This window comes from Natrix helvetica, assembly GCF_964273705.1.
Source record: "Natrix helvetica genome assembly, chromosome: 6".
NCBI classification, from domain to species: Eukaryota; Metazoa; Chordata; class Lepidosauria; order Squamata; family Natricidae; genus Natrix; species Natrix helvetica.
The window spans coordinates 36,059,488-36,085,495 of NC_138553.1; the positions used below are offsets into that span (position 1 = coordinate 36,059,488).

Sequence of the window (26,008 nt, forward strand, 5' to 3'; positions counted from 1 at the left end):
TCTGGTGTATCTTTTGTTTAATGCTACATTAAAAAAGACCATTTAAGGGGGGGAAACCCCATATTGTATATAGAAGAAAATTGGTATCTGCTTAATTTAAAACATTAGTGTATTTATCTTAGATATTCATGGGCCATAGATGGAATAGCTAGGCATTCTTTGTGGTTTGAAAAATCACTATCACTATATTATTTGATTCCCAGTTGGGTTTTCTTGTTATCCAACCGTATGATGACCTATATCATTTTCTTGCTTTTAGGGTCACTTTCTTTCCTATAATTACAACTCTATCAAAGATTGGCCTTTCTTTGAACACAGGGGAAAAAAGCATAGTCATCTTATTATTTGGCAGCAAGTGTGAAGTGAGTTTTGTTCTGTCACTAGCTAAAATGTGAAGACAGATCAGCTTTAGAGTTTTTGACACAAGAGATATTCCTCTCCAATTATAAAATCTAGAGGCACAGTATTGGTCAGGAAAATCCTTTACAGAACACATGAACAAAAACTGGATGGAAAAGGTTATACTTTTATATTTTAAAAAAAGAATAAAGGAATTACAATGGAAAAATAACATAAAATAAATCTATAAAATGATGAAGAAGTATACAACAGTTCTCAGGATTAAATTCTACTCTATTTGTTTACTAGGTATGAAATAACAATCAAGTAAATATCAGATAATGTTTTTAAAGATAGCATGTCACAATTGAGATGCCATCACTGATGAGCAATGAAAAGGGCATAGTCAACTAGTTCAATACAAATGGCATGAACATCACATAAGATGGTTGAGATAGGATTTCTTGCAACTCCATACTGTATTCCTCCACTGAAAGAAAATCTCCACTTCAAACCTACTTCAAAATAGAGCACAATAGATTTTGAAGTAAGATATTCACAATCAGATCCTCACTGAACCTACATTGTAATTTATCATTTCCCCAGCCACTATACCTGGAGCTTTCGACAGGCTCTGATGTGCTGTATGAAAGGAGAATTTCATTACACACTGGAGTGCTGATGTTGTAGAACACATTTCTGGAAATAAACACCATTAAATGCCCATGACCTATAAGCATGCATAGATGTGTACATCAATATTACTAACCCCTTGAAAATTGTAAATGCATGATCCAAATGTTCTGATTTGTTCAGTATTGATATATCTGGGCTTGAATAACCTAAGTAATCACTAAATGGTATCTGTGCTTCTGTCTGTGGGGACATTTGGATTTTTGCAATGTAGTTCTAGTTGCTCTGTTCTTGATATGCTGTTCTGTAGTTTATTTGTTTCAGTGGGAAAAGTTGAAGTGTATATTCATAGCTTTGAATATTGGAACTTGATGTTCAAAGTAATATGACTTTTTCCATAACTTAAGATTTTTAAACATTTGGATGGGGGTGAACCTGATAGAGAAAAATATCAGGTTGGTAGTATACAGTATAGCATTCTTTTCATTCTGTATATATCCTTAAATAAACATTTCCAGCTCTTGAGCTAAAGTAAATCAGTTCTTACTGGAGTTTTTCTGAGTTTTTCTTTAAAACTCAGAAAACATTCTTAATATCTTCAGATATCCTCTTTTTGTGTGTATGGTTTTATATATAAACAGCAACACTCTTAGTTAATATCCTATAATATAGGGAATCATTTTATGGCATTAGTAATCATTAGGAGACATGCATATGTATGACATTCTGAGAAAATGTTTACAGTGCAATATGGAGCATTAAAAATGGCAGAAATAATTGTTACTACAATGTGCATCATTAACTGAATATTGTAACCTTTCTAGATGCTCTTACGTTTACAGTTTCATTGATAAATGAATTCTTCTCAGATAAAATGATGCAAGATAATTTGGAATCTAGATGTCCAATATGGTGCTTAAGAGGGAAAGCACGTCTACTGTGAAACAATTATTAATAACTTGGTCCAGAGCGTTTCTATAAGATTTGCTGGGTCTCACTAGTCCTTGTTATATTTTTAATCTTTTTTAAATTAAAAAGTGGTCCAGAATGCATGGGCCACAGGCAGTGTTGGGAGTAGCATGCTATGCTTAAATGATCACTGCTTTGTGAACTGGTTTACCAGCCAGCTTTTGGGTGCATTTTTTTTAAAAAAAATATTTTATTAAACAATAAAAAAGAAAGGTAAACATTAATACACGGAAATATAAAGTAAGGGTGAAAAGAAAAAAAGAAAGAAATCAAAATGCTTCTATGTGCAATTCAAAGTCCTAGTTATCATCTTTAAAGCCGTTCATGGCATAGAGATCAGATACAATACAATACAATACAATAGTAGAGTTGGAAGGGACCTTGGAGGCCTTCTAGTCCAACCCCCTGCCTAGGCAGGAAACCCTATACAGTTTCAGACAGATGGCTATCCAACATCTTCTTAAAGACTTCCAGTGTTGGGGCATTCACAACTTCTGGAGGCAAGCTGTTCCACTGATTAATTGTTCTAACTGTCAGGAAATTTCTCCTCAGTTCTAAGTTGCTTCTCTCCTTGATTAGTTTCCACCCATTGCTTCTTGTTCTACACTCAGGTGCCTTGGAGAATAGTTTGACTCCCTCTTCTTTGTGGCAACCCCTGAGATATTGGAACACTGCTATCATGTCTCCCCTAGTCCTTCTTTCTCTTAAGCTAGACACACCCAGTTCCTGCAACCATTCTTCATATGTTTTAGTCTCCAGTCCCCTAATCATCTTTGTTGCTCTTCTCTGCACTCTTTCTAGAGTCTCCACATCTTTTTTACATCGTGGTGACCAGAACTGAATGCAGTATTCCAAGTGTGGCCTTACCAAGGCATTATAAAGTGGTATTAACATTTCACGTGATCTTGATTCTATCCCTCAGTTGATGCAGCCTAGAACTGTGTTGGCTTTTTTGGCAGCTGCTGCACACTGCTGGCTCATATTTAAATGGTTGTCCACTAGAACTCCAAGATCACTCTCACAGTTACTACTATTGAGCACGGTACCACCTATACTGTACCTGTGCATTCCATTTTTGTTGCCTAAATGTAGAACCTTACTCTTTTCACCATTGAATTTCATTTTATTAGATAGTGCCCAATGTTCAAGTTTGTCAAGATCCTTCTGTATCTTAAGCCTATCTTCTGGAGTGTTGGCTATTCCTGCCAGCTTGGTGTCATCTGCAAATTTGAAGAGTTCCCCATTTATTCCCTCATCCAAATCATTGATGAAGATGTTGAAGAGTACTGGGCCTAAAACAGAGCCTTGGGGTACTCCACTGCATACTTCCCTCCATGTAGATGCAGTTCCATTGAGGACTACACGTTGAGTGCGGTTGGTCAGCCAGTTACGAATCCATCTAGTGGTGATGCTGTCTAACCCACATTCTTCTACTTTATCTAGTAGTAGGTTATGGTCTACCTTATCAAAAGCCTTACTGAAATCCAAGTAAACTATATCAATGGCATGTTTTTAGTTTCTTGCTCATCTTATAAAATCAACCAGGATAACTATGATCTGGATTCTATCAATCACATGCAAGCAAATTCATAAAGAAATAGCTATTACTGATATTCTAGTTATTCTGCTAAGTATACTTCCTTCTTTATTCTGTAGAGCTTCTCAGTCATCCAGGTCATGGTTGTCCCAAAGGTGCTTTTTCAAGAGGCAACTGGACTTTCTTGGTTTTTTTCTTTTGAAGATGTTTCACTTCTCATCCAAGAAGCTTCTTCAGCTCTGACAGGACAATGGGGCATGGAAGGAGTTATATTCCTTGCATACAGCTGGTAATCTGCATCCTTTTAGAGGGTTGGTGAAGTTGGTAAATGTCATCAAAATAAAAAACAAGTTGCCTCCTGAAAAAACACCTTTGAGAGTTCCTTCTTTAGTTAAGAAAGTAAATGACATTCTTTGGCAGCCTTTGAAAAATAAGAAATAACACTTGTTGACCTACGTGAAGCAATTTCATAGAACTAGTTTCTCTATTAGTGCTGGCAAAATTAGTAATATATTCTTTAAAATGGTCAAATATCTTTATGACAGATCAATATTCTTTCATTATTCATTATTGAGATATATTTCAGAGCTGAATTTTCACTTTTGCATATATGTGGTTTGATTTTCAGGTTAACAGTGTTTCAAATATTGTGGTATATGCCTATATTTTGATTATGTTGGAACTGACACTATGTTTATTCATATCTCCTCTTAATTGCAGTCTTAATCCCATTTCAAATCTATCTGTGGGAGAAATTTATCCAATTTTCTGCCCTTTCTTACTTACTTACAATTTTCTATAGTGGAAACCTATTCACATAAGAGTAAGCACCAGTGACGTGCAGTCAGGGGAGGCAGGGGAGGCAGAGCCTCACCTCTCTCATCATGAAAATAAAAAAAATTACTCTGGGAAGCCGCGAAAGTGGCTGAGAGAGGCGCACGGCTTGGTTTAGCTTCCCTGGACATCACAGCAGCAGCCCCAAGTGTGCCGATCTCGCCATTTTTTGCATCGGGCGAGCCTGGGATCCTTGCAAGGGGAATGGGACCATGTGTGCAGGAGGCTCCTCAGTGCCAGCCTCAGATCAGTGAGAGCTGCGGTCCCCTTCATGTTGGCTCAGGAAGGAGGGGAATGGGACCATGTGTGCAGGGGAAGGGGACCGCGGCTGGTGCTGATCTGAGGCTGGCCCTGAGGAGCCTCCTGCACACGTGATCCCATTCCCCTTGCAAGGATCCCGGGCTCGCCCGATGCAAAAAATGCCTAGGTAACATCATCAGTGCTAGAAGGGAGTGGGGGGGAGGAGAAAGGAGAAGTTTCTCTTCTCTGAAATGTCTTCTCAGTGGAGTTGTGGCAGCCTGCCTGTCCCTTTCTGACATTTCTGAGAAGAGAAACTTCTCCAGTCGGGCTGTGCCCGTGCAATCGGAGCAACCACGCAGTTTGATGACGTCACCAGCCTCACCAGCCATAAACCTCACCACACGTCACTGGTAATCACTAGGGTTAGGATATGAAAAACTATCTATCCCAGGGTTCTAGACCATTGACAGAAGAATTGCTGATATCCTGGTTCTAGTTCTATGCTAATGTTTCATCACTTTAAAAAAGAATCCCACAGTCATTTCACCAGCACATTTCTTGTATCAGTTAATGAGTTTCTAATTCATTACACACCATTTCAGTTTATTTTTAAGGGAGATAAGCCATACTTAACGCTCCAGTTATTTATTGATTCATGGAGTCATGGAGTCATTGTTTCATTGATTGATTGATTGATTGATTCAATCATGCATTCATGCATTTAATTAAAACATAGATATTATCTCTGATCATATAACCAGATCTGAATGTCTCCCAATCAAAAGTAAAGATAACATAAAAACATTAAAAAAAACCTATGAAACTATAAACATAGAAAACAACAAAAACCTACTAGGACCAAGTCAATAGTCTCTTATCTCAATGCTTCAGGAAAGGCCAAGTCTTCAAAGTTTTACAGAAGGCTAGGAAGATAGAGGCTACCAAACTTCAGGGAGCAGAGTATCCCATAGGGCAGGGGCTGCCACAGAAAAGGCACTGCATCAGATGCCAATATTTAAGGGAAGGGACTACGAGCGTGCCCATCCTAACTGACATTTTAGGACAGATAGATGTCCTTAGGCAAAGATAATCTGGCCAGTATGTTGATGACCAGCACCTTGAATTGCATTTGGAAAGAAACTAGAAGCCAGTAGAGTTCACAAAACAGAGGTATTACATGGACAAATCTAGTGGCCTCCATCCATTCTCTGAATATCTGTTTTGACAACAATTTGCTTCTCTGTATTTTGCATTGAAATTAATACATGATCTTATTCATCTAAATTATGCAGAAAATAAGCTAGTTGATGAAAACAGATTTACATCAGACAGTTGTTATTTATTTAACAGGCAAGAGCTTATCGAATAGTGCTACTATGAGCTACCACTTTTTTTTCTCAATTGCTTAAAAAACTAATTAAAATATACAAAGGTTGCTTTCATTTTGTGATGACGACTGTATATGCATCATAAACGGATTTCAGAGTTCAAAAACTCATATTGCGAAATGGACCAGGTTATACTATTCTTGTGTGAATATTTAATGATACGTGCAATTTAAGAATATAGGAAATTAGTTTGAATACCCAAATCAAGCCAAAAATAAATAAAAACAATCTTATTTATTGACATATCTGTCTTCAAATTTTAGCTAAGTTTAAAGAAAAGGGTTAAAGCAGAACTCTTCATCTCTCCAGGTTGCTAGAAAATGAAAGTGTACTCTCATTTTCTAAAGACGGTGAGTGGCAGGTTGTATTCCAGAAAATAAGAGATCGTGCCATTAATCTATCATGAACAAAATGTTACATCTCTTCACTGTCTTCCCTTTGCCATTGTTAGAAGACTGCAAGAGCAATATATCTTCTCTGGATATATAGAAGAAAAGATAGCAACATTTGAACAAAATGCAAAGGTGCAAATTTAACAGGGGATAGCAGTTAAGTGTGATTAAACATTTTTATTTTTCTCCTCACTTAACCATGAGCTTTAGTCAGTTTTGTTTAATGTCAGCACTGTTAATGAAGTTGTCAGGCTTGTAATTTTCACTGAATGCTAGTTTTGCCAAGAAGCTGGTCCTACAATTACCTCCTGCTCTATATGATTAAATTCATCAAAGCACACCAAGACTCCAGATTGTGCCAGACCTTTGAAGGATTTCCCCATGGTTTTGTAGACATTGCTATTCAGAAAAGTTAACATTGCTCCATCAGATACAAAAGGAAGGGAGGAGAGATAAAAAAAGAAAATTGCTTCTAAATATGTTTCCCCAGATTCAAAATGCACAAGAACTCTGTAGTGTAATTGCTTGTGTGATAAAACCCTTAATAATAGCCCTAAATAATTGTTATGATTCCAATCAGACATTAAAAAATGAAATAGTGTAGCAAGTATATCTATAATAATTTAACAGTTCTTCAGTGCAGGCCCCTGGACCTCAGCTGACAGTTTGGAGACTAAGATTCTACTGTGTAATTGGCATGTATGACTTCAATCTCCTAACCTGGTATGTCCTCATAGCAGTCCTCAAAAATATTCCATGGAGCCACTTGGTAGTTGTAGCCAATAGATGTAATGAGACCAACAGTGTCCCTTCCACAGTGTCCCATGTCACTCATCTCTGACAAATCAGCAACCTTCATCTTGAATACTTGCCAGAGTAGTAAGATTTTGCTTATCTCTCTCGGTGATTACACTGAGGACCTGGCAGCTGTGCCAAATAAATAATTCACCAAATCAATCAATTTTCTCCTAAAAGTCTTATGTCTGACATAAATTCCCAGTTATTAAAAGCATCCCAACATCCTTACTTAGACCCTAAAAACTGCCCATTTTGGGCAAGGAGAAACAGGGCAAGAAGAAACATTCTGGAAAAGAAAGAAAAAATGGGACCAGCCATGTATATTGTGCTCACATTGCCCTTTTTCCAATCTAAAAATTATTTAAATCCAGAGTTACGTGAACTGATCATATGATTAAGACAAGTGGCTAATCAGTTCATTCCTACACTTAAATTATGTTGCTTAATCAGGATAATGTTTACTTATTGTCTAGGCTATGATCTAATCCATTCATGTGCCAGGCCCAATAATGTAAGAAATTACTATATGTTAAAATCTTAAATTACACCATAACTAAGCAGTAGAAGTAGAAAGAAATGGACAGACTTACATTATGATGGAGCATAAAGGAATATCTTCATTCAGAACTCATCCTGCCTCAGGGCTAAAAAAAAAATGGTCAGCACTAAAGTGGTTGTTTCTCTTGGTAGAACAAAAACTCCAGTTCCTTTGAGTTGCCTTCAGACTGACTTCATCATCAATGCTATTCAGCAAAAGTGTTCTCTTCCATTGAACACAAACAGTTATAGATCTCTTTTTTGCCTTTTTTCTAAAGGCATAAAGACATATAAGTACCTAAAAGTAATAATACAGTAGAAACTTTAGTATTAAGGATTAAGATAAAAACCTTTATAATTGAGTAAATAATATAAGCATTTTGGGCATGTTTATTATTGCTGCAGTCAGCTCTAGATGTGATATTTAAGCAAATATATGCCTACTAACATCCACATTTTAGAAAGTATAGCTAATATTTATATAACCCTTTTTTATTTTTAAAGATTTAAGTTAACTAGAGTATTAATAATCTGTAGACAACACTGTATAATGCCACTATATATATAGTAACATAACATAACATAACATTCTGTGTTTATAGTAATGCAATAAAACCATATTAAAAAGTAGCAGCACTAGCAGCATCAGTTCTAGATCATTTCCTAATCTCCTTATCCATTCTTTGTCCAGTTATCTTTAGGTTGAGTCAGACAATGAAGAAGAATCATGGACTTCCTCACTGCCACATTCCTACAATATCAATATTGAATCTGTCAAATTATTCCAAGAAACTAGTTAGAATTGTTTTACCTTGGACATTTTGAAAGGGTATTAGCTTCTTCTCCTACTTTTCTGAAGTTCTGGTCATGTTCGACCAAAGCTGCTTTCAATGAGCAAGCATATGATTGACCTCAAAGAGACTTGGGATGTACCCATCCTGACCTTTTTTTGATTTCTCAGCAGCTCTGAATGCCACCAAACCTGGTATCCTTCTGAGTTGGCTAAGGGGGCTGGGAAGGAAAGGGAGATTTCTCCAGTGGTTGTCTTCCTTTTTCCAATACCAGTTCCAGTCGTGTTGATATGAAGTTAAAGTACTAACCCCAAGCCTCTGTGAATGCCATAGGGTTCATCCCTCTCTCAAAGCGCCTGGGTAGAACTGAAGCAAGCATGCTCAGAAACTGTCTGCTTTTATTTAACATCTACATGAAATTCTGCCCTGTCCAAGGGATGTTGTAAGATGCTCTCCCACTTCCTGGAGGCTGTATGGATCTGGATGAAAAATAACTGACTTTAGCTCACACCTGAGAAGACAGAGGGACTATGGATTTTATGTACCTAATAATTTGTCATCTTTAGCATCTTTTGCCAACACTTTGACTGTGTTACCAGTCAGAGATTCTGTGTAATCTAGGCTTTCAGGTGTTGCATGAAGAACATTTCACAGCTGTGGCTATCTACAAATCCATTATGCCGTTTCTTAGTTCCTAGTAGGAGGTACTATTTAAAGTCGCTCGTGTCTTAATCACCTCCTGATTGAACTATTGCAACATGTTCTGCATGGGTCTGGCCTTGAAGAACATTTGGAAGCTTCATCTGATCCAGAAAGCATTGGTGTGAGCAGTAGTGGGATCCGGTAGGGCAGACATGATATGGGTCTCATCAATGAAACAGCACACCTGGTGCACCTTTGGATGTGTGTTCCTTCAGTCATGGCACTCAACTTATGGAACAATGAAGCTGGCTTTCAGAAAAGCATCACGGCCTTGACTTTTTCTCTGGCACTGGAGCCAGAATGTTAATGGAGTTGGTATGGTATGAATGATTTATGATATGAGTTATACTAGGCCCTCAAAATTGTCTTTTTTGCTTTAGTGGCATTATATTTTTATTTTAGGTTTATTGCCTAGATAAACATCCATGCAAATGTATTGTCACTGTTTCTCAACAAATCCCATTTTATGGGGTTGCTGCCATAGAAAAATAGGAGGAGGGAAGAGTAGTATATAGGTTTGCTGCCTTGAGTTACTTAAAAGTAATGAAGGCCAGATAAAAATCTAATACATACGTACGTACGTACGTACGTAAAGGTAAAGCTTTCCCTCGCACATAGGTGCTAGTCGTTCCTGATTCTAGGGGGTGGTGCTCATCTCTGTTTCAAAGCCGAAGAGCCAGCGCTGTCCAAACACATCTCTGTGGTCATGTGGCCAGCATGACTAAACACCAAAGGCACACGGAATGCTGTTACCTTCCCACCAAAGGTGGTTCCTATTTTTCTACTTGCAGTTTTTGAACTGCTACGTTGGCAGAAGCTGGGACAACTAACAAGAGCTCACTCTGTTAGGCGGTGCTAGGGATTCAAACCACCAAACTGTCAACCTTTCTGATCGACAAGCTCAGTGTCTTAACCAGTAAGCCACCACGTCCCTTACATACACACACATGCACACACACATGCATGCACGGACAAACACATACACAGAGTAGTCATTAGTTGTAGCAAATGAGATTTTCACCTACAACGGTTGAGATGCAGAATTATGGATCTGCAATAGATACACTATTTCAGATCTTATAAAACAGTTCAAATTGCTATATTATTTTTGGAATGTAGCTTAGTTAACTTTGGGTATGCAATAGGCCAGATGACATTTTTGATATTGGTGTGTGAAAAACATTTCATATTTGAACAGTTTTGAATTTAAAACATTGTGATTCGAATGCTGAACAGGTGCATTTTAATCATTCTGGAAGTGGCTCAGTAATATATTACAACTGAATAACAATTTGTAATCCTATGGTCTCTAGTGATTGTCCTGGGGGGTTTAGGTTTTATTTTGGAACTCAGCCTTTGAAGCCGACTGAGAGGTTTAATTCAATAATAATTTTTAATGAATTCATAATTCTAGTCTGTAGATGTCTATTTTTATTTCTGCAAACTCCCAAGATCTCAAAGATTGCAGTAATTTAAACATCTAATACCCAATAAATGAAGCCATTCTTTTGCTCTGTCCAAACACCAATTACTTTGAACATCTGATATTAAGATATTGGTTCTTAAGTTCACTACATGTCCTTTCAGGAAGTTCAAGCTTCCATTTGTTCATCTTTAACAACTAAGCAGTAGACACTCTTAGCAGCTAAAGCTGGGACTCTTTAGTTTTGTCTTAACGTCTTTTAGAATAGTATATTCTTCTGGCCAACTAAGCAAGAGTGACCAGGAATTTTTGATTGATTTGTTGTTGTTGACACAAGGAGTAAATGTTCAGCAGGATGAAAATTGCCTGGCAAAAATGATCCAAATATCACCTGTCTTCTTGGGCAAACGAGCATTTATTTACTCCTGTTTCATAATGTACTCACTGACCTTTAAGGGGATGCGAATTGAATGCATGCTACTACTTAAGAAATCAAGTTCGGCTATTTGAAAATTAGACTAAAGAATATAAAAAACTCTGAAGGAAAAAAGATTAGTTTAGTCAACTTATTCATATAAATTATTGCAGTGTGTAAAAGAAATCTATCTAATCTCCTGAAAAGTATATGCCATACATTAAAAGCATAGTTACCTTAAAAGCTTAAATAACTTATTTTATGTCCCATATTAAATATGTGTATATGTATGCATATGTGTGCATGGCTTCTCAGAAAGAAATATGCTTAGAGGCTTAAAACAGATGTCTTGTAGGCAGTAATTCACTTCATACTTAATTGAACACAGTGTTTAGCAACACACTTTCCACCTGTCTGAATATCCTAAGGGTTTCATGTACAAATAATAAATATAAGGTCCATTGTAAGATGTTATTTTCACCTTGAAAAGAGTAGACAAAATAAAACTAGTCTTGCATAACTTCAACAAGCTGTTGTCTATTCACATTGGTATGCACGTAATGCTAATTACTTTGTATAAAATATATCATGCCTTTTATATTCAAAGCAACAAGCAACTGAAAAAAGAAAATAATAAATATAAAATTAAACTAAAAAGATCAGCTGCCTAAGTTAGAAGCCATGTGTAATAGAATATATTCACAACAACCCATCAGAGCTTGTGAACAAGCAGTATACGCTGTTCCTCCCTGCATCTTACACCCTGCCACTATACATTGGACTGTCTCTGAGGGCTCTCTACATAGTTTGCCCTTGGGTCTTCTCTAGTGTGATAGAACCTGCTTCTATGGATCTGGTACATAGTTCTTGTGTTGCTATGATTAGTGCCTCCGTGCTGTCTTTTAATCCAGCCTTTTCCAGCCACTGGTAGGCTTTCCCAGTATCTGCCACTTTAACTATCTGTTCATAGTACATCCCATGTCGTGCCATGGCACTTCCTCTGCCTGATCTTTCTCCCATGTTTGCTTCTACTCAGACATTATCTCCGCAGCTCATCCTTGAGTGTCATCTTTCTGATGTATTCCTGGATGCTCCGGTTTTCATCCAGGACAGTGGCTTTCACACTAACTAGACCTTGACCACCCTCTTTCTGTCTAGTATACAGTCTCTGGGTTTTCAACTTGGGGTGAAAACTTTTGTGAGAAGCTTCTTGGTTTTCACATCAGCAACTTCTATAGCCATCTTTGGTCAACTCACTATACCAGTAAGGTATCTCATGACTGGCAGGGCATACATGTTGTTGGTATAGATCTTGTTCTTCCCAAAGGATCCTGAAGGATTCCCTTCCGGATCCTTTGGTGATACTTGGATGCTGCTGCCTTGCTTTTGCCTCCGCATTGTGGTTCTCATGTGACTGTGGGATATCAAGATACTCATAACTGGTCTGTATGTCTGCCATGTGGCCTGCTGATAATTCCACTACCCAACCACCATCCTGGCCATACTTCCCTAGTCTAAATGACACTACAGTGTGCTCACTATATATTCACACGAGTCACTATCTAATTCACTCGTAACTTGATATCATTTATGTAAAGGAGGTGGCTGATAGTAGTTCCCTTCTTGAATATGTATCCATATCAAGTCCTTTATCTGGCAGAGGTGGTCTAAGCCTATGCAGAACATCAGTGGGAACAGAGTTTCAGCTTATTATGTGCTGCACTTGATGGTCAGTTGTGTGAACTACCTTGAGTTGACTTCCAGTGTTGTCTTCCACAGTTTCATTGAGTTTTTGAAGAAGGTTCTTAATGTCCTATTGGCTTTGAATAGTGCCAGACCAGGCATGAAATGCTCTAATCTTCGGAACCAGGAGCACATAGGCGTGGCACTTCTGTCCATGCACAGAACCTTCTACCACTTTGCCTGAACGAGGGCGAACCAGCAGAATAACACCTCTGTGCCAAACACTCACAGATCCATCTATATGACTATTTGCTTTCCTTTAGTCAATCCGGGCTGTGCTCAGATTAATCTGTCTAGACCTCGAATCTTAGACAACTGCCCTATATAGGAGCAACTGGCATTTTGAGCCTCTGGTATTCTTTTCGGTGCCTTTCTGAGTTTGGTTCATGTTGTCCTGTAGCTTGGTGGCTATGATGCCTGATAGGACTTTCTAGATTGTGGGGAAGCAAGTTATTGGGCGGTATAGTATTTTTAGGGTCTTCTGCCTCCTATCAGCTGTTGAGCTTTGTAACAGAGAGCTTGATAGTGAAGTTTTAATATCAGGGTTTAGCTGCACTTGTTCTTTTAGATTGTCTTGAGTATAGGATGTAAATGAAGTTGGTCTGACTCAAGTTGTGAAACCAGCTTCCTCTTTACTATGTTGAAGCTTTGGATATGCAGTATAGTTGTTTCTTAGTTAGTGTGAATATGTATCTTTTGTCTATCCATAGTTTCTTAATATGTTTCATGTATCCCTTCTATTAGGTCTGCGGATGTAGTAGTAGTTCATCAATTCTAGGTTCTCTTGTCTCATCATGAATTATTTGTTCCAGTAGCTCACTTATCATCAGATTGTCCTGTTTCCTTGACATCTGATGCAGACCTTGTTAATCTGGGCAATTTGAGCCAGCATGATTCTCCTAATTTATGTCACTCTCATATTTTGAGTAGGCAGGTGTAGTATTAAGGGGTATTTGCTCAAGAATCCATACTGGTTAGCTAGATATCAGCTGAGATTTAAACCCTGGTCTCCTGGGATGTGAACCCCAGTATGCCACATCTAACTACTATATTATCCAGCCATACATACATACATACATACATACATACATACATACATACATACATACAATACCTGATGTTCCCCATTATCTGAATATTCACCAGGGTTTGAACTAAACATTCATCATTTAGAGAAGACAATATTTTAAACTAGTTGCACTTCTTATTCATCGTTCAAAAGAAGTCTCATGTGATATTTTAACATCAATACAATTAGTTATTGAGGCACACATAATTGTGTTTTTAGAATACAGGTAGTGCTCCACATACGACACAATTGAGCCAAGAATGTTGCAATCATAAGTTGAGTGACCATGAGACACGAGTCTTTATTGCTGTTTTTATGATGGTTGTGAAGTGAGTCCCCATGATTGTTAGGTGAATCCCAATGTCAAAAGTATGAATCCAGTTTATCCAATGGACATTTTTTTGCTGGAAAAATGGGGGGAAAGTCACAAAATGTGATCCCATGATCTTGGGACATTGCAACTCATCATAAATATGAGATTTACATTTCATCTGAAATGTAACCTGATTACATGATCACAGGAGTGGTGTGGCAATTGTTACTTGGAGGATGGATTATAATTTCTTCAAGCCTATTGCAACTTTGACGTTGCTAAGGGACTAGTTGTGTAAGTCAAGGCTATATGCATACATTATGGTATTCTGTTTTATCCAAGATGTATTTTCTTAGTATTCTATTGAAAGTTGATGGGAGGAACCCCTGGCCAGAGTTTTGTGCTGGAAGGAAAGCCACACCAAGTACACAGAAGGTGCAACCATGTAAAATAATACTATAGTGTACCCCTCCATTTGGATCCTTTCAATTATTTATGGCCTAATTATTACTATTGTATTATTATAATGTGTTCTACATGGAGAGGCCCTCAAAGAGTATCTGGAAGCTTCAGCTGGTGCAGAATGCGACAGCACAGGCATTTATGGGTGTTTCTAAAGAACTCATATTATACCTCTACTCTGCAAACTGTATTTGTTACCAATTTCTTCTGCAGTATAGTGCTTTAAAGGCATGGGAGCAAGTTACCTGATAGACTGCCTCTCCCAATTACATCTGCCTATCCCACCAGATCAAGCAAAGGAGGCATGCTGCAGGTCCTGGTTTGCTGGTTAGGAAACTTTACTTGTGGGTCCTTTTCTGCTATGACCCATGTTTTATGGAACATTCTTCCCTGCAAAGAGAGACTGGCCTCATCCCTTTTAAGGTCCTGAAAGTCCCTAAAGACTTGGTTGTGTCATCAGCTTGGGGCCTCCAGAGGACTGCTGAAATATTGGAGATAGCTCCAATATAATTAATATCTGCTCTTTGCCCCCACCAGCAAGTATTATACCTGCATAGATTTATTTATGTTTTATACAGCTGTCCTACAGGTCATACCCAAAAGTTCCTAGCATGTTATTTGTGTGTTGATTGGAAAAAGGAAGATTTTTAAATGTGAGTAATGCACAGAATTGCTTTCAATCACAATGAAACATTATTTTTCACTAGACTTATAAAAAAATCCCATTTGCTTTAATTTTTTCCCAATGAATCTAATAGAAATGAATTAAACTGTAGAGGTGATGAGAACATAAATTTTATTCCTTTCATTCCATGTAATATTAAGGTTTGTGGTTTTTTTCCCCACTGTAATCACCTCTAGACTTCAGCAAAATTGAAAACCTTTAAATAGCCTTTCACAAGCTTTTGCTAGAGTAATGAAGTTTTAAGTGCTCACTGGGGATATTTTTTTCCAGTTCAGAAATATATAAGCTGGAGCAGGTATTAAAATCGAATGTTTACTTCCATTCCTTTAAAGCCTAATGTTTTCTTCCATGACAGTTTAATTTTTAAAAAGATTGGGTTTCATTTATTAATATACTATCTTTGCCCTAGAATTCTATTTTTCTTTAAGGGTCTGAGGGGAACCTTTCAGCCAAACCTTGGTATGATACCTTAATAATTGGAAAAAGCAGAGAAAAGAAAACACACAAGTTACCACAAGCTACCACAAAGGAAGATGGGAGTGAAGAATCATGATTTACACTCTACAGGAGGTAAAAAACAAATTAAGGGTATGGGTTCCCTGCGTGCACATAATTATAAGTAGTGAGTCATTGGGCTCAGCACAGTTTTTCATCAGTTCAAAAGACTATGTAGGATATCTCTCAGAGCTGGGAATAGTAGATATTTGTTTTCTGTTCCTATTGCAGATGTTAAAAAGAATAACTCTAGGATAGAAAATGCAGGGTGGTTTCACACTTACCACACAACTGCAGTCTAGTCATTCAAAGACAATTTCTGGAACGTAGTGCAGTACATCTCACACCAGGTAAAATAGGCCTCGTGCATTTTAAACTCCCTAGGGTAGTTTTAAATTGGTTGGCTGATTCCTTTTTCCTGGTGTCAGTCAGCTCTGTTCATCAATCCATGATGTGGGATAGTGCATTTGTGCTTGTGCACATACGCCTGCATACACAGAGACACATGGTGTGCTTCTTGGAAGTTATATTTAGTGACGTAAGACTATAAAGGCTACATTATGCCAAGTTAGATTGTTGGTCTCTTTAGCTCACTGATTGCAGTGATTTCCACAGTTTCAGGAAAGTGTCTTCCTAACACAGCGGCTGAACCTGAAACATTTTGCATACAGAGATGGTAGTCTGTTGGTGATCTGCTATTCTTGTATCTTATCCAGCATGTTAGGATCCATCTGGCTAACTGCAAATTTTGCAGTGCTGGCTAGGATTCCAGTGTGATGATGAAAAAGAAGGCAAGACATACTGGTATGTTCAATATCTGGCAGTGGTCCCCTGGAATATTTGGCTGCCCTTTGGAGTATAGAAATGACCATATAATTCACATAGTCACACTTGAGGGTGCAGTACCTTTTCAGTATACACCTTCAACAGAAGACACTTAAGCAATTGCATAACTAGTAGAATGCAGGTAGGGGAAAATTTGCCTCAAATATAAGTTATCACTAATAAGAGCTATGGCAGACAAGGAAGTGAAAAAGCAGTATTTTTCTCTGCCATTGTTTCATCTCAGTGTTACCTTGTGGAACTTTAACATCTTTTTTTTTTAAAACAAAATTTTATTGATTTTTAGGGAATAAAAAGGAAAGGGGTAATGGAAAAGGTTACAAATTTTGGCAGTTGCAGTGTGCAGCAGTTGTTCCCTCCCCCCATACTCATAGTATACATTTAAACAAAATTCAATACAAAATAGCAATATTTAGTCAGCATATAAATTCAGGTAATAATTTCAATCACTTTATATCAAGCAGATTTTCTTGCTCATTTCTGTGATCTGAGTTTTCTTGGTATTGCCCCTTCTCCCCCCACTGGCAGAGCTCCAGCCCCTCCCGTGTCCTGTATGTCTGGTGCAAGATCATCTGGTTTATCTAGGAGTGCTTTATTTTTTTCCATAAAGGCTTGTGCCTCTATGGTTGTGTTAATTCTAATTCTTGTATCCTCCCAGAATATTAGCATACCTTCAGGCATCAGCCATCTGAACCACACCCCCTTCTGGTAAAGTTTCTTCGCTAGTTGCAAATAGTTTTTCCTTTTCTCCCTCACTTTCTTGGGGATCTGTTTCAGAATGGTTATTTCCCTATCTTGGTATTTCAGAACTTGCCCCCTTTGTGCACTCAGGATTTCATCTCTTGTGGTCTTTCTAAGAAATTTAATGTGTACCTCCCTGGGTACATTGTGTGTTCTAGCATATGCAGAATTTACTCTATAAACCAGATCTAGTGTGGAACTTTAACATCTTGTATGAACTGGCCCACATAGGATTGTGAACTGTTGGTATTTTCCTGAAATATGTTGATGTGCAGTTAGAGAATAAAATCAGTCAAATTTGTCATGACCTAGGATCTGCATTCTTCTGGTTGGATCATCTCTAGTACAGAAAACTCACTATTTCTTGAGTTCAGGGACAGATGGCAACATCTTCCCACATTGCTTAAATGCACCAAAGGCCTGTGTATTGCAGCTTCTATTCAAAATTGTTGAGCTGCCTTAAACCCTTCAGAGTGGATGGTCTCTAGTGCTCCATTCAATACAAATGACTGCCCCAGATGTAATTGGCTGCAGTGCCTGGCACAACATGTTCTCTCCAAAGGCTGGTTGTTGCAGTAGTTGTTGCTGTAGAGCACTAGCCCTACCTCCATTGTCAGCCCACTGCAATCTGGACTGGTATTTCTGAAGTTGGCTTAAGTTGGGAGCATCATAGGAGAGAAGCAGCTGACATTGTCTTCAGACTATAATTTTGGTTGTTCAGTTTATAGCAATTCGTCCTTTGTTTTGTCTGGTCAGATTTCATTGGATGAATTTTAGATTTTAAGGTTTGATGAAGTAGATCAAGTCTTTGGTCAGGTTTAGGAACAGCATATTCACTTACCTCCTACCCCTGAAGGTTTACCATCCTAGTAGGAATAGTGTGATCAATTGTGCCCAGGAAGTCATTAATCCCTTTCTAGATGAAGTCAAGCCTTATACCATAGAAGGAAGCTATAGTGAGACTACTCGTGGCATGGGAAAATCACTGGATTTTAAAGATCTAAATAAATATAGTCTGATGGTTAGCTCAGGATTACTTCTGGATCTAGCTTTGGCATTACAGACAAAAGTGGCCATTACAGCTTGAAACACATTTTATTAGCTTAAGCTGGTATATCAGCTATAGCCCTGCTTAAATAAAGATAGTGTCAGGCTTCCAAGTAACACCCCTAATGAAAGAAGACTCCAAGGCTGGAAGTTCCTCAAGGTTCCATTTTATTAGAAATGTCATATTGGCACATCTGGGAAAACCCGAATCTGAAAGCTTCCAGGTTTTCCCCACCCAAAAGAAAGTCCAAGACCCTTCCCCTGCACCCACATGTCCACCACATGGTCCAATCAATGCACTGTCCCAATTGGAGATGCCTCCCAATCACGCCATTTCAAGTGCAGGCTGAATGTCCTTGACTCTTAGAGAAAGGAATATTATTTTGGCTAGATATCCTTGCAACTCCATGCAATCCCCCCTTCCAGTTTCTCACAGCACTAAGTGTGGCAACCCTGAAGATCCAAAGAAAAAGATGGCCTCCAGGACTGACAGATAGCCTTGTTATAGTAAATCCACACTTGTGGCTTTTCATTTAGATTACTTCCATGCATTCATACAGCATACGGGAACGTTGGTAAAGGTTCAGAAGCTTCAACTACACAAAATACTGTTTTTGTACGTAAGATGGGTGGCCATGTAAAGTTTCTAGACAAAAAGATACCAGTTCTTTATAGCTTTAATTGGCTCATAGGTCTTTTTTTTTACCAATTCAGAATGCAAGTATTCATCTCTAAGGACCTTCATGCCACACCATACAGTATGTGCTTGCTCTTATCCTGAGATCACCGTTAAAGTTAGCTCAAGGAACCCTCAAATGCAGGGGTGGTGATTTGCTATGTGAGAGTTAGCCTTGAGCTAATAGCCTCTCCAGTTTTGGAATATTTTTCCTATGTAGGTATTGCATTTATTTATTTATTTATTTATTATTTATTTATTTATTTATTTATTTATTTATTTATTTATTTATTTATTTATTTATTTATTTATTTATTTATTTATTTATTTATTTATTTATTTATTTATTTATTTATTTATTTATTTATTTATTTATTTATTTATTTATTTATTTATTTATTTATTTATTTATTTATTTATTTATTTATTTATTTATTTATTTATTTATTTATTTATTATTTATTTATTATTTATTTATTTATTTATTTATTTATTTATTTATTTATTTATTTATTTATTTATTATTATTTATTTATTTATTTATTTATTTATTTATTTATTTATTTATTTATTTATTTATTTATTATCTATCTATCTATTTATTTGGCACTGAAATGATTTTTTTAATTATTAAAGCTACCCGACTGTTTTTAACTTCTTTACTTTTGCTTTTACTTACCACATTATTGTTTTACTGCTTATTTTATTGGATATAATTTAATGCTTCCATGAATTGCTTTAATTTACTGTTTTAATTATTTGGATTTTACTGTAAACTTCTCTGAGATTTTTTTTTTCATAAGAAGTGTTATATAAATTATTAAATAATAACATATTTAATTACTCTAACAAACTACCTCACTAGTAAAATGAAAAGGGGGAGATAAAAATAATAGGCAAAAACAGTCAGACAACAAAGAACTAAACTGTGTTATGCTGTGTGCAGTAAATCATTCAGCTTACTTTTTAAACAAGTTATTTAACACTGATATTGTTGCATATCAATGTCACCACTGGAGAAGAGCCTAATGCTGGGAAAGATTGAGGGCAAAAGAAGAAGGGAACGACAGAGAATGAGATGCCTGGATGGAGCCACTCAAGCAATAGGCATGAGCTTAAATGGACTCCAGAGGATGGTAGAAGGACAGGAAGGCCTAGAGAACATTGTCCTTGGGGTCGTGATGAGTCAGATACGACTTCGCAACTAAGAACAAAATTGTTACATAATGTCCATCAGTTACTCTGTAATGTCAGAAAAATGCTCAGTCATAAACAGAAAATAAATACCTGAAATCTACTACTTTAGTTCTGGTATCCCATCACCTCTCTAACACGGATCTGTTTTGCTGCCCCTCGTGATACAGTCCAATTCCTTATACCTAAGTTCAAATATATAAATTTTCAAAATGTATTGAACTTTGTAACAATGTATTTACAGAGTTGTGCTTATAAATGCAAAATGGGAAAAAATAATATTAGATATACTACGAGTAAGTGTCCCCTCATCCATTTTACCCTTTCAACATAACGAAGTTAAGCAATCTTTTTTCAATGTTTTCTGGGTGTCCAATAAACATGAAAAATAAACTTTAAACGAATGCAGCTGTCTTCTATTCCCAGCTCCTTATCAGCTGAGTGCAGAGACTTAGCACAAAGCTTGTTTGAATGTCTCTGTGGATGCAAGAGCATATGAAGAGACGACAAGAGGTTTGGCTCTTTTCCTGACAGGCCTACCCTCAGCCTTTAGTTGTTTATCAAACTCAGAGATACACGTATGCACCTATTCAGCAGCTACACCACTTCCAGACGGTTCAGCTGCTCTCTTTTCTGACTCACAGTGGTGTTCTGACTGGATTTGAAATGACTCATACTTTCAAGAAGTAGCAGTTCCAACATTTTTTCATTATTTCAAACTTTAGGCTACAGCATTTGACACAACAAACCTAGGTCTCTCTGATGCAGTGTTTCTCAACCATGGCAATTTTAAGATGCATGGATTTCAACTCCCAGAATTCTCCTGCTAACCTGCTAACTGCTAATGGTTTCTCCAGGCTAAGGGCAGGAAGAAGTTTAATCACATAGTGTTCTTTTGACCATCAAGCCTAGGCCTTTCTTTCCAATCTTGTTTTCAATGCCTTTTTCATCCTCTAAAAGATTAATTTTAATCTGGCCTTGGGCATTGAATTGCATCCCCACAATTCATAGTTTGGGTTAATTTTCCCCTTGGAGCTTCCATACTAGCTGTCTTCATTCCCCTTCAGGAAAAGGCAGACGTGATGGTGGACCCGTGCTTTATTGCTCTGTTTGAAAGACTCCCATCTGCACAGTTTTTGAGCTTTTCCCCCTTTATACATTTAAAAGGATTAAAAAGTGAATTCAGCTAAGCATTTTCTGAACAGTCAAGCACTCCTGACTTCAAATCTCATTGGTACTCATTGTTAGTTGGTTCTGGAAGGTGCAATGAGTACCAAAGATGATGAGTACCAAACAAATTTTTCCACAAGGCATAATGCAGTGAGTCACCGGGCAGCTGACAATGACAAGTTCTAGCTTGTGCATTGAGTACCAAACAAAAGATGAGTACCGGAACAAGATTTTCATATCAAAATGTAATGAGTATCAAATTCAACGGGTTTCAAAGCAATGGAGTACCAAGGTACCACTGTAATTGTTTTGCAGTCTTTTGTGAAGCTTTCACCCCTCCAACTGATATCTTGATGCTGAAGTACAAAACAAACATTTTTCTCCTACTCTTATAGCCTTATTATCTTGTTCAGTTATAAGCTTCATTGAAGTGTATCCATAGCTTATCGGCACCCCTTATGTTACTTAACTACAAGGACAATTCCTTACATGTACTACTCCTATAAGAAAACAGGCTTACTAAGTATAGTGACAAACTTTATATCTCTCTTGGTTAGATGTAGCCCTTGAATTAATGATTAAGCAAAATAAGTACCTGTTTAGAGGACCAAAGGAATGTGGGAATGAGGGAAACAGAGCTTTTTCCCTTGACTATCATTAACTTTTTCACTGTCACATTCAATTTTCATTTTCAGCTCTTTAATGTCTTGTCAGTTAAGCAATGAGATGACAGAGGAATAATATTGTTGGTCTTTCCTTAGGGCATCAGCAATCCAGCTCTGGTCAGATGAGTTAGCAGCTGGCCTGGATTTAGCTGATTGCCTTTGTCAGTAGGCAAAGTAAATCTTTGATATTTCGTAATCGCTCTTATTTTTGGCACTACCCATGTCATCTCTATTGTTCAGTTAGATCCTATGGCACTTATCGTCTTTTACATAAATTTCTTCTGGGTCTCAGGCTCAAGCAGTTTCTAGAACTCAGGAACAAATCAACCTTCCACTGTATAAAAACTGTCCAATTCATTTTAGGACAATTATTCTTTTTTCCAGATTAGGATAAACATCCAGTAGAACCATCTAAATCCATTATAGCAGTTTTAGTTGCCTTCCATCTCCTCCATGACTAACCTGTTTCTTCCCAGAATTTTCTCTATACTTAACCTATTTTGTATTTTAAGACTTCTTCCTTTTCCCCAACTCAGGATCTTTTGCTCCTACCTTCTTACAATACAATACAATAGTAGAGTTGGAAGGGACTTTGGAGGTCTTCTAGTCCAACCCCCTGCCTAGGCAGGAAACCCTATACCGTTCCAGACAAATGGCTATCCAACATCTTCTTAAAGACTTCCAGTGTTGGGGCATTCACAACTTCTGGAGGCAAGCTGTTCCACTGATTAATTGTTCTAACTGTCAGGAAATTTCTCCTCAGTTCTAAGTTGCTTCTCTCCTTGATTAGTTTCCACCCATTGCTTCTTGTTCTACCCTCTGGTGCTTTGGAGAATAGTTTGACTCCCTCTTCTTTGTGGCAACCTCTGAGATATGGGAACACTGCTATCATGTCTCCCCTAGTCCTTCTTTCTCTTAAGCTAAACATACCCAGTTCCTGCAACCGTTCTTCATATGTTTTAGTCTCCAGTCCCCTAATCATCTTTGTTGCTCTTCTCTGCACTCTTTCTAGAGTCTCCACATCTTTTTTACATCGTGGTGACCAGAACTGAATGCAGTATTCCAAGTGTGGCCTTACCAAGGCATTATAAAGTGGTATTAACACTTCACGTGATCTTGATTCTATCCCTCTGTTGATGCAGCCTAGAACTGTGTTGGCTTTTTTGGCAGCTGCTGCACACTGCTGGCTCATATTTAAATGGTTGTCCACTAGGACTCCAAGATCCCTTTCACAGTTACTACTACTGAGCAAGGTATCACCTATACTGTACCTGTGCATTCCATTTTTGTTGCCTAAATGTAGAACCTTACTCTTTTCACCATTGAATTTCATTTTATTAGATAGTGCCCAATGTTCAAGTTTGTCAAGATCCTTCTGTATCTTTAGCCTATCTTCTGGAGTGTTGGCTATTCCTGCCAGCTTGGTATCATCTGCAAATTTGATGGGTTCCCCATTTATTCCCTCATCCAAATCATTGATGAAGATGTTGAAGAGTACTGGGCCTAAAACAGAGCCTTGGGGTACTCCACTGCATACTTCCCTCCATGTAGATGCAGTTCCATTGAGAACTACACATTGAGTGCGGTTGGTCAGCCAGTTACGAATCCATCTGGTGGTGATGCTGTCTAACCCACATTCTTCTACTTTATCTAGTAGTAGGTTATGGTCTACCTTATCAAAAGCCTTACTGAAGTCCAAGTAAACTATATCAATGGCATTCCTCTGGTCCACTAATTTTGTCACATTATCAAAGAATGCAATAAGATTAGTCTGGCATGATCTGTTTTTGACAAATCCATGTTGGCTTTTGGCTATTACTTTGTTTGCTTCTAGGTGTTCACAAATTCGTTGTTTGATTATTTTTTCCAGAATCTTTCCTGGTATTGAGGTTAGGCTGATAGGTCTGTAGTTTCCTGGATCTATTTTTTTCCCTTTTTTGAAGATGGGAACCACATCAGCTCTTTTCCAGTCCTCTGGCAGTTCCCCGGTGTTCCAGGATCTCTGAAAGATATAATTCCGTGGTTCTGAGATCTCGTCTGCTAGTTCCTTCAGAACCCTGGGGTGTAATCCATCCGGTCCTGGTGATTTGAACTCATCTAGGGTAGACAGGTGCTCACTTACCATTTTCTTCCCTATTTCAATTTGTGTTCCTAATCTGATTTTTGTGGTGCTGCTTTTGATAGGTTGGACTGTTTTATCCCTTTGTGTAAAGACAGATGCAAAACATGAGTTAAATAGTTCTGCTTTCTCCCTGTTGCTTTTCACCTTCTTGCCACTTTCTCCAAGCAATGGACCAATTGTTTCCTTAACTTTTTTCTTGTTTTTAACATGTTGGAAGAAGCTTTTTTTGTTAATTTTTACTTTTGTGGCAAGCCTTTCTTCATTGTGAGCCTTAGCTTTCCTCACTTCATCTTTACAGGCTCGGGCTATTTGCTCATATTCTGCCTTAGTTATGTCCCCCTCCTTCCACTTTTTATACTTAACTTTTTTGTCTTTCAGTTTGTCAGATAGTTCTTTATGCAGCCATGCTGGTTTCTTTTGGGAGCTGTTATTTTTCTTCTTCATTGGTATTGTGCTAGATTGTTTTTTTGTAATCTCATTTTTGAGTTGTTTTCCCCTTGAGGATTCTCATCCATGGAATTTTTCCCAAGCTCTCTCTAAGTTTATTGAAATTAGCTTTCTTAAAGTCCAAGACTCTAGTTTGACTTTGTTCTACTACTTGTGTTTGCATAATGTTGAATTCCAATATTGCATGGTCACTTGCCCCCAAGGTTCCTATGGCTTCAACACCTTCTATCATTTCCTCTCTGTTAGTGAGAATTAAGTCCAATATGGCTGATCCCCTTGTTCCCTTCTCTACTTTTTGGAAAACAAAGTTGTCTGCTAGGTTTGTTAGGAACCTGTTGGATCTTCCACTTGGTGCAGAGTTTGTTTCCCAGTTGATGTCAGGGTAGTTAAAATCTCCCATTACTATTGTGGTGTACTATGAAGTACTACATAGTACTTCTAGGAGTACTATGCTCAATATGAAAATATAAATGATTTTCCATGCTAGCTCTTTATCACCCAACTGTAGTACAATGAATTAGAATAGAGCTTGTTCAGATGTCTACAAAAAGAGTCCAGGAAGATGATGCTGTAGAGGTTAAGTTCATCACATATAAATAGCATTCTTAATATTCTTTAAACTCCTGATTTATTAATATGGTGCATTTTAATTTCTACTCCAGTATTCTTATATCTAACTTACTGATACCTTAAATTGTTTATTTTAAAAACATAACTGTAGAATAATCTAAAATACGTACAAATACTTTAGATTTCCTTTTTCCATGTCATCCCAGATTACCGCTACTACTGTTTCAGAGTGGTGTCAGTTTAGATTTTAGTTACCATTTTAAGGCAGAAATGCAAGGTGTGATTTGGCAAAAGATGGAGGTTATAGAGAAACTTATTGAATACTTATTGAATAAGTATTAAGGGCCTTCTTTTTCCTTTCCTTATATTTCAAGCCTGAATTAAAACCAGGCATTCCTTGCTAAACCAATGTTGCAGAATAACACAATTGGAAGGGATCTTGGAGGTCTTCTAATCCAACCCCTGCTCAGCCAGGAAACCCAATGCCATTTTAGACAAATGGTTATGCAATTTCTTCTTAAAAACTTCAAGTATTGGAGCATTCACAACTTATGGAGGCAAGTTGTTCCACTGATTAACTGTTCTAACTGTCAGGAATTTTCTCCTTAGTTCTAGGTTGCTTCTCTCCTAGATTAGTTTCCATCCATTACTTCTTGTCCTACCTTCAGGTGTTTTGTAGAGTAGCTTGACTCCCTCTTCTTTATGGCAGCCCTTTAGATAGTGGAACACTGCTATCCTATCACCCTTAGTCCTTCTTTTCATTGAAGT

General features: G+C 37.5%; 1 long non-coding RNA gene across 3 annotated transcripts in view; it reads right to left on the minus strand.

The window, feature by feature from the left end:
- Positions 1 to 26,008, minus strand: part of LOC309395064 — an 86,365-nt gene that overhangs the window by 54,390 nt on the left and 5,967 nt on the right. For all 3 annotated transcript variants that reach the window (XR_014175842.1, XR_014175843.1, XR_014175844.1), the window contains exon 2: positions 7,721 to 7,965. This is a non-coding gene — a long non-coding RNA (uncharacterized lncRNA). The remainder of the gene's footprint in view (positions 1 to 7,720; positions 7,966 to 26,008) is intronic.